Source organism: Lepeophtheirus salmonis, chromosome 6, assembly GCF_016086655.4.
Source record: "Lepeophtheirus salmonis chromosome 6, UVic_Lsal_1.4, whole genome shotgun sequence".
In the NCBI taxonomy this organism is placed as follows: Eukaryota; Metazoa; Arthropoda; class Copepoda; order Siphonostomatoida; family Caligidae; genus Lepeophtheirus; species Lepeophtheirus salmonis.
Genome location: NC_052136.2, coordinates 18,741,144 through 18,751,826, shown reverse-complemented (window position 1 = coordinate 18,751,826; position 10,683 = coordinate 18,741,144). Strand labels below are relative to the sequence as shown.

General features: G+C 34.5%; 1 long non-coding RNA gene across 1 annotated transcript; it reads right to left on the bottom strand.

Annotated features, from left to right (window-relative positions):
• Positions 1-1,373: 1,373 nt before the first annotated feature.
• Positions 1,374-3,085, bottom strand: LOC139905793 (uncharacterized). Its single transcript, XR_011780853.1, has 3 exons — positions 2,309-3,085; positions 2,084-2,248; positions 1,374-2,021 (listed from the first exon to the last, which is right to left on the bottom strand). It is a non-coding gene; the product is annotated as an uncharacterized lncRNA (long non-coding RNA).
• Positions 3,086-10,683: the final 7,598 nt, after the last annotated feature.

The window sequence follows — 10,683 nt, the reverse complement described above, 5'->3', positions numbered from 1 at the left end:
TAGCAATTCAAGAACCGAAACCGCTATACCGGTAAGGGCTCAACATTAAAGTTGAACAATAAACAGGCTCCAACCCTTGGACACTGGATGTGGGAACTTTTTGGGAAGAGCTGCCGGATTTTTGCTGGGAGAGTTGAGGGAGAAACTCTAATGCATCACGAGTGACGCATAAAATATGTCCTGCCGATATGTAAAAATAAAAGAAACCAAAAATGATTCTAGTCACACTTGAAAGTACTCCCTTGGGGGATGGAACAAAATAATATTTTTCATAAATAATATTAAGGGAATATATAACGTGCTATTATTCATCATGAAGTTTGAGCAATATACGGGCAATTTTCTCAAGGGCAGTTTTCCACGCTCTCTGAGAATAATAAGATCTGCTGGTATGCTTAGCAAAAAGAAACCTAAATTTAACTTGATTACTTTGACAATTTGATGAAAGTTTTGGGATAAAAGAAGCTCAGCTGTCATAACTTGTCATTGCATTAGTTGCGAGCAAATATGAGAAGAAGGAAATTAACACAAGTATCACTCCGTATCTAGCAATGATATAGGCAGGAATTACTCCAATGTTGAGCCTCATTTCTACTCTGAGTCCACCCTTGACTTTCACTTATAAAAAATGCAAAACCCTCCTCCAAAATAATTTCTATGAAATATATATTGTGTTGTCTCAGTCCTTATTTAGGAATTATGACTGAAGTCCTATCCAGTTCAATCTCGGTCCGGTCCAGTTCCATCCTACATATCAGTCACTAAACTTTTCTTCTTATTTTTTTAATTGGTTCTAGTTCTGATAGTCTTAAGGAATGGTCCAAAGGACTGATAGGAAGGGTCCTACCACTCAAATGAACCGATTAAATAAGTACTGATAAGACCGGTTCTAACACTAAAATAGACCGATTAAATAAGAACTGATACACCAATAAATTTAAGAAACTTCGATGAATTGAGCCACGAATTTTCTTAGTTGGTGACCTTTTGATATGTGATTCGTGACTACCAAGTGATTTTGGGCCTTTTTTCAGTTTCTTTTTTAATAAAAGATTGCAAGATACAATAAAATTTTAATGAGTTCAAAGAAGTCTTTGAAATTCTTCCCTTTAAATATTCTGTCCCTGATAAGAAATTTATTAATTATATATATTGAATTATATAGTCGTATTATTGAATGAAAACTTAATAAATTAGATTTGAAGGTCTTTTTTTTATACCTTATTTGAAATACCATTATACAACGTACATTTGAATGGATTCTATTCAATATAATACATTTGATTAATATTGTGTATCTGTATAAGAATATATATATTATCTATTTTGAACATATAAAGATCATGCTAATATTAATATTATATCAAGGATATGTCCAACAATTAGTTCAATAATTAAGGGATACAACAATATAGAAGATGGGAACAAGCTTATGCATCAATATCTTGGCAATATTGAGCCCAATGTATATGAAAGTTTGCTCATGAGATTCAGCTGACAAAACTGTAGAAGAATAAATACAAAATCCATGAGATGTCCTCCGAATACAAGTAAAGGTAGTAGCCAAAATTGACGATGGGCTCCTCATCAAGGCATGTGCCAGGTTCAGGGCAAGCTTAGAGAGTATGTTTGAAGCTGGAAGGGATTGGTTAGACTGATTTACTTCGCTATAGACCCTAAATGTAAGAGAAAAAGATTTGTGGATTGCTGAATTCATTTGTGGAATTAAATTGTAAAATAATTTATCCGGGTTTAAAATCCCCAGTTTGTATATAATAAGTTTTTGATTCCTTTACGATTTGGTAAGTTTGCCCACTGATCAAGCTTTACTATGGAATTTAGGTCCGGAAACTGACTGGGCCACTCCATGACTTGAAAGTGCTTCTTCTTAAAGCAATTCTTTGTTCCGTTAGCCGGATGCTTTTTCGCCCAAGATACATTATTGCTACATTCGGTCCAATGAAGTCAAATGTTCCCTTTAGCAGAGAAACAGCCTCAATACACAATGTATCCAATCTAATCTATAGTAATACATAAAATATGTCCTGTCTTTACGTAAAAATAAAATAAATCGAAAACTAACGTGGTAATCATGACAATTTGAAGAATGTTATGGAGGAGAGAAGCCTAGCTATCGTTACGTTGTATAACATCAGCAGTGAGGGGACAAATTAACGTTGTCACCCTGATAATTTGATGAATATTTGAAGAAGAGTGGCTTAGATGTCATGACATTTCATTAAATTAGCTACAAGGAAATAAATACAAATCCCACTTCGAATCTAGCAATGATATTTATAGGAATTACTTCAATATTGATCCTCGATTTTACTCTGATTTGAACAAGGATGCATTGTTCGTTTCTTTAAAATACAGGGTGGCTTTTAAAAATTGTCCCATATGATTGTCTTTAAATCAATAACATGAAGTCCAATTCTATTGAAATTGTTTGAAACATTTAATTTAACTATTATAAATAGTGAAAATATGAACTTATTCAATTTGGTCACATTTGGCCTTTTTTACAGCAACCGATCTCTTCCAAACCATATTACAAGTGATACATACTACATCATCTGAAGTTTGGTTCAATTTCTTCTCAAGGGTTGCCATGAGATCATCCTTATTCAAAGAAGGACAAGCATGAACCACCTTCTCCTTAATGGAAAAGTCCAGAGGATTTAAGTCAGGTGAAGAGGGAGGCTACATAGACTTGTCCTACAAATCATTTTTTTTTTTTAACCAGTTTTTAACTGAGTGGACACCAAGAGCTGGATATTGAATATTGAAAGGTTTGACCATAATATTATCTTTACCAATCTAGTGGTTCTGCTTACAGTGTGATCCTGGTCCAACTTTTGCATGGATCTTTGTGGATTTCGCCGAAGTTTTTCACGTACAGGCTTGACTAACCTTGGAGTTCTCATAATTTTGGTTGTTCCACTCCCTCACCTCCTCTCCAACTTAATTACATCCTTCCATCTCTTTTTGCACCTATAAACAATTTTCCAATTGACATTGGCAATCTTCTGGATTGACTTGGAAGTGTGCCCAGCTTTTAAAAGAGTTATAATCTCCATTTTTCCAAAAGTTTTATGTTCCAGGGTAATTATTAAAATTTAATGGATTATTTATATGTATTTTCGGGGAAAAAAATTATATTTAATAGCAAAACCTCTTAGACAGTTATTTTATGTTATACAAGTCTTTAAAATATCAGAAAATTTTAAAAAGCATTCCTGTACTTCAAATATATTATTTTTCTTATAAAAATATTATACCCTCTTCGTCAGCAAATTCTTTGCTCAATCAATGGTACGGTACATCTTGTCGCCTCTAAGTATTTCTTTCTCTACGGTATACATCTATTATTTGTGAGTATTTAAAAGTGACAAATCTATTGAACACAGCATGAATATACTTATCATTCTCATTTCCATGTATTTTTAAAACTGACAACTGTTACTCATTCCAAAGATAATTTATTCAACTAAATACATACATTAATTACTTAATTCATATAAAAGTTGTTTCAAGAGCTAATTAATTGTTATATCTGAAAGCTGTGGTTACAAAATGTATGTGGGTAAGTTTGTATATATATGTGTAATAATATACACTTAAGTAATTGCTTTTGTCGAATTAACGGAATAAACATAGTCTCATCGACTGAAATAATTCTAAAAATGTATTAAGTCAACATAAAAACAATTTTTAACAAAAATCAAAAAAGGAGACGACTCTAGGTTGTTATTTCTCCATATTTACGAGGGTGGTCTGAAAAACTTCCGACCTCAACGTGAAGATGGGGGACCACTATTATAAAACCAGTCGCATCCAAAGGACTCAAGAGAATGAGCGAATAGACAAAAGATCTACAACAACAACATAAATATTGTGGAAAGATATAAGGTCTTCATTTACGGCTATCGCACCGACCGATATATAGTGGTTATTCTCTCATGATTAATGATTTAAAATGGTTCTTTTTTTTATGAAATTGTTAATATTTTATTTGATTATCTTTATTAAAGAATTCAATTAGAATTTTAATTTTAAAAATAAATATAAAGTTTATAAAGGACCGAATTTACACACTTTTTTTAAAATATTAAATATTTAAATGAATTTTACATAATAAACTTATATAATATTATTTGGAAATAATCCTTTTATAAATTAATTATAATTAAATGTGGCCAAAAACTAAGACATTCATTGTGCAGTTTCATGTATACTTGCCCTTTCACTAGTCCGACATTGTTCCTCATTCCTCCTTTCTATATTCGTCTCTTTCGAGAAAGTTTTGTGGGCATCTTAACATGAACTTGGCTATATTTTCATATAATTTTTGTGTTAATATAATAACAATCGGGTAGGAATATATTTATTGTTTCATTTTCAATTAGATCTTGCAGGGTTTTGGTTATATTTCTTCAGTCATTAAATATTTTAGCTTTAATAAGGTTACGAAATCGCTTCTCATCTGTAATGAAAGTGTTTTGTGAAGAATTTCTAGATACAGCGGCAAAAAAAGATTGGCCGGTGTAATCTTTTAGATCTAAGAGTTTTGTTTAAAGTGGATAATTTACGTATGAATAGTTAGAATATGCAGCCCAGTGACATCCTTATAAAACAGCCCATTAATTTAATGTTCATTTCCCTCACATAGTAAACAATAGTTGATTATATTACTTGGCAAACTTTTGAGTCTTTGGCAGGAGTCTAATTCGCAAGTTTGATGGTATTAATTCACAACTTCCTTCGATGGATATCTTTTGAAAAATTAAATATTTTCATAGGCAATAAGCCGAAGACTTTTACTCAAAGTTATTACAATACACTGTACTACACGTTATCTTTATGAAAATATACTGGAATTAATAAGTATTGTCTAACTATAATAAATAATTAAATAAAGCCTACAAAGTTGAAAATAAATTTGTCATCGAAAATAGTACGTGCCATTTCCAGAGATGCTGGAAGAATAAGTTTTTCAGCCACTGTATGAGACATTTTCTCTTTGGCCACTCGGTATGCAGCCAAATATGAAGCCAGTTGGGCATTGTCATTCAAGGTACTTGAGCTATTAAAAACTTGAGCCCATAACTTAAACTCACGTTGCTTCCGTTAAAAATAATCAATAGGTTTATCCACGAATTCCCCGTGATTCCTTTTTAAATCTATTTTCAGTTTTAATGGTATCAAAACTTTCGTTAGCAAGCACCTTGCTGCACACAATACACTGGGCTTAGGATCTTAATTTGCGTTAGTGCAATTTATGAAACCCTATTTCAAAAAGAAATCATTATACTGTCGTGTCTATGATTTATTTTTAATTTTACTTGGTGGTTCAGATGTCAATTTTGGGAGTAATACTAGTACTACTAGTAGAATTAGAACTTCCTGTTTCGAGTGGCAACTTACACTTATATTTGACGTAGATGGATTTGATTCTGAACTTCTTTTTCTGATAACAAAACGATCAATTCTCAGTCAGTTACCTAGTAACAACCAACTGACAGTACAGTGTTTTGATTTAGAATTCAGTAACGTTACGTCGTTAGGTATGATTAGCTGCATTCGAAAATACATGTAGTGCGTTGTGCGTAAGATGAAACTCGGCAAACAAATAAGTCATACCAGAAATAAGGAATTCGTCCGACTTTAATATTATTTTAACACTAACAAAAAAAAATATATATTTTAAATTTCCAAGCAACGAAGAGCATTCTCTTCCGCTACCCAGTATTGGGTCGCGACCCTTACTTTGAAAATAACTGTACTAGCAAATAGGCAACTTTGTAATAATATTGTGTACGATTTCAATGTTTATTTCGTGACGTTATTCCCCGAAATATATAATAGTAAGTAATATCATAATTCATAATATAATACCGTGCCTTGTACAAAAATGAAATACAATATTAAAATAATACTAATCGGGAATAAATCTCTTAATAAAAAAAAGTCAACTCTTCTCCCATATGAGATCTGGTATTTTTCTTAGGATAAATTTTCTTACCACCTTCCCTCTTGGAACTCGGAATTCGAACATCTTTTAAGAAGGATGATCAAGTTAGAATCTCTTCCTTCGACTATCTCTGTCATTGCTTGGTCCTAACTCTTAGGAGAACATAGAAGTCCACTTCTTCCGGTCTTAATTATTAAAAAAAGATCTTCAGCCTTAGCAACTATCAGATTAAAAGTATATCTAAATATCAAATTTGTCTCTCTCAGAATGATTCGATGTGTTTAAATGGGTTGTAATTTGTAATCATCATATCTTATTTTATATTTCAGATACGGAATTATCTTAATTCATACTAATATAGAAGGTTGCGTGAACAATACACTATCACTTCCACCACAATTGGTTTGACAACAAACAATAGTCATCATGGAAAAAGGAAGGAGAGACGCCATCCTCGAATTGGCTCGCGCGGGACACAAGCCCTCTGCTATCTACAAGCTTCTTAACTGCCCTAAGACCACGGTGTACCGGGTCTTCAATACCTGGGAGGTTGAGGGGAAGGTTTGCCGTAAGGCCCACAACATGAGAAGGGATCGAATCCGCACTCCCTGCTTGCTTGAAGGCCTCCAGAAGTCCATCAAGGCTTCACCGGGGACTTCCCTGTCCAGATTAGCCAAGAACCGTGGAGTGAGCAAGCAGGTGGTATCCAAGGCAGTGAATGAGGACCTTGGGAACAGGTCATAACGAATGTCCAAACAACACATCCTCATGGCATCCATGAAGGCCACCACGTTCGCCAACGGTAAGCGTCTCCTCAATTACCTGAAGAGCCATGGAGGAAGAATCATCTTCTTCTCCGACGAGAAGAACTGGACTGTCGACAGAAGCTACAACGTCCAGAATGACAGGTGGCTTACCAAGGAGAGATAAGAGGTCCCTGCAGTCTTCACCACAATGTTCCCAGCCTCTGTGATGCCCATGGGTGTCATCTGCACCACCGGTGAGGTGATGCCTCCTTTCTTCTTCAATCCCAAGGAAAGGGTTAACTCAATAAGGTATTGCGAAGTCATGGAGAAGTGCGTCATCCCCTGGATGAAGGATACGGCCACTGGGAGGGAGTTCATATTCCAACAAGACTCAGCGCCCGCACACATCGCGATGAAGACCACTAACCTCTTCAACTCCCACGACATCACATTCTGGGATCGCAACACCTGGCCCTTCAACTCAACCGACCTCAACCCGTGTGATTACTACTGGTAGGGGAAGTTGGAGAGGGAGGTGTGTAAGGTCAGCCACAAGAGCATCGCGGCCCTTAAGGGATCCATTACGAGGGAGTGGAATGCTATCGATTCCATGGAAGTCATCAGGGCATGCAAATCCTTTAGGGGCAGGATGTAGAAGATGGTGGCTGTAGAAGATGGTAGAAGAGGACATGTTGAATAAATTTATTGTTTAATATCATGTCTAACTTTTTCATATTAACAAATACACTCCTAATTCCATTTTTATCAAGCAGGTTGAATTTTAAGATAGTTCCAATTTATTGTGGACACCCTGTATAATACATGATTGTACTTAATTTCTTATTTTATTAAATTGCAGCATCAAGTCTCTTATTTTATTCAATTAGAATATTCGCGTCTACATGTAAGAGGAGGTATGGCTTGACATTGCCCAAATCAACATGCGGATCCCCTCCAAAACATTCTTGAAATGGTCAGGGTTACCATGTTGATTTTCGTTTTCTTTTTTTTTAAATGTCAATTATTTGCATGATTTTCATTACTAGTCTTCATATCAATGTAATTTTCCAATATTTTTACTAAGGAAAGCATGGGACTACTACTTCTCTGTTTATGCTGATAAATTGATAGTAGGAAATTTCTTATTATGTCATCCAACTTCATATTTGCATCAACTGCCGGTTCCATCTTTACAGGCCAGTCTCTACGAACATCACTGCAACAGTGCTGAACACTAAACTTTCAGCCCCCTTTCGGAGGGGAGCCACCCTTGAGCAACTATACAATGAAGGAGATTCAGCTTCGATTTTACAAAATGTACAATATTTTTGTAGCCGATTCCAGGTCTTACTATTTGTAAATAAGGAGCTTGAAGCTAGTTTATAGTCAAACTACTTCTTTTTTTTTTTAGTTCGGGAAGGAGTTTTGGAGAATACACTTTGCATTAATTAAAAAAGGGTGGTCGGGGGTGATACCGAACTGATCCAGACGTCTTTTTATTAAATATCTTGGATTATTCTCAAGGACTCCTCCAGAAACGTCTTTCCTAATTTTTGTTGATGCTCAAAGTGCACAGAGCAATAATACCCGTAGTGTAGGTCCTAATATCAGGTAGTCCCGAGGTGTGTTACTTAATTGCACGTCCTCTCACCCAGAGGCTGTGGGAAGTCAAAAGAGGGCTCCCTAACCACTAGTTGTCCGAATGAGGTGAGCTGATCTGACTTGTAGATATCTTGATTAATATATAAAAACGTAATTCCATGAGAGGGTTTACTAAAGTAAAGGTCAAAATATTATTGTGTTAATAATTATTTAAACTGATGAATTTGTCCTTCGAAAATCTAAGATTCCCTTCAGTCTGTGTTTGTTCAAGATGACTTTGTTGCAAGTTTCATTCAAATAATTAATAATGAAACATTATTTCGCAATTTATTTGTCAATACTAGTGTGAATGGTCAATTTTTTGAGAATAGCTTTAGATTTGCGAATTTTTTTATACTAGTAATGAATTTTTGAAAAAAAATAATATTTGATTTTTTGATTGATTAAAATTGAGCTCTCCCTAAATATAATCCCATGGACGCCTCTGATTGGTATGCCTGAAGTGATTTTTTATAGACAAATTTGGAACCATATTTTGGTACGGACCGTAGACCCAAATTTATTTCTTTTCAAAATGCAAATATATTTTTCACCCTCAATCTATGGACCAATTTTCTTACCTAAACTGATTTATGGGTTGTACAAATATAATTAATGCAACACATTCAAGTTGCAACCTCATATGACGTGATTGTAGGTCGATGTTCACAAGCTTGAAAAAAACGTGACATCATCAACAATTTGTTTATAAAGTTGTCCTTTAATAAACTTTAAATATGAGTGTTTTTTTGTAAGACTGATCCAAAATGAATTTTCTTTGAAACTCATCCCACGTCGTTACCTCAAAAACATAAAAATAGATGGTGTCATTTTATCTTTGACAAATTTTTCTTTTTCATTCGTCAGTCCTTTTAGATTTATAGATACAAAATAATTAATTCCCCATCTTTCTTTTCTTATGAAAAGTTGCGTGATACAATAAAGCTAACACCGTAATATATACAACAAAATTCTTAAAGACCGGTCCGGACTGATTTTCATTGTTGTACCGTTATTTCCGTAGACTAAAAAGTATCACGGTTTTTGGCTGAACTTCTTTATTGATCGAACTATTTAAGAACACTACAATAATAATTATAAATTATTTAATACCTCTGGCCCCCATTATACATACTTGTAATAGTCATGATGAAGTGTAGGAATTCTTGATTATCACATAATTATCACTTATTTAAATTTATTTGACAGACGCCAGCTATGTAAGTAATTCATAATTGTAAATATTTGATTGTAGCAACTTAATGAAACATCAATGCTTTCAAGGCTTTCAATGCCACCTATTGGGCGCGCTATCTTGGGCAAACACAGGCACTTAGGCAACGAATTCGTTGTTTCAAATATTTGGAAAAGGTACTTAACCCTTTTTGAAATCCGCGTCGAGAGCGAGAATAGGAAGAATATTCGAACTCTGGGACTCAATGAGACCTTCGTTCTCAAAGTTAGCAGGGAATTTGTGGCCCCTAAAGGTGATTTTGAGGTAACTTGCAATGCGGGATGAGGGTTTTTGGTGTGGTTATCTCCTAAGGCAACGTTATGTTCCTCATGTATTCCCCAAGGCTTCAATGGCAACACTTATACCCACCTGTACGTGCTAGAGACCATAGTGAAGCCCTGGATCGATATGGTTGCCAATAGGAGTCCTTACATGTGGCAGCAGTACTTGGCTCCCTACCAAGTATCGAAAAGTCTCAAATTGCTCCAAAACAATATTGACGACTTCCTCTTGCTCAACTTTTTTTTTGTGTGGAGTGCGATTAAATGACAAACCAAACAAACCCCACCAAAGAAGAACTTATCAGTCTGATCAAGAAAGAATTCCAGTCTTTGCCAAAGAACCAAGTGGTGAATGCCTACTCTCGATTTCGGCATCGTATAGATACTTTAATTGAGGCTTGGAGGTCATTTTATTGAATAACATAAATCATAATCCATCAAGCTTTCAGAATCTGGCTTTATCCTTTAAAAATCTGATAACTTGTAAGTGATAAAATTACGTTTGGAAAAAAAAATCATCATTTTTATGGTACAGACAGCATGCTCATCCAGTTTGTTATGGGTTAATTAACAATTAGATAGATACTAGACTCACAACCTCGTTAATAGAGCCTTGCAAATAAATAAGAATTAGGTCATCCAGTAAATAACAACTGTATAAGCAAATAATACATTTTTAGTAAAAAGCGATGAATCCTGAACGTAGATACTTTTGTTGGAAAATTTCATTTTTTGGGGGTTTGAAACTTGAAAGAGTGCTCCAAAGGTAATTATCAAGTATCATTTAATTTTTTTATAAAAAGAGCT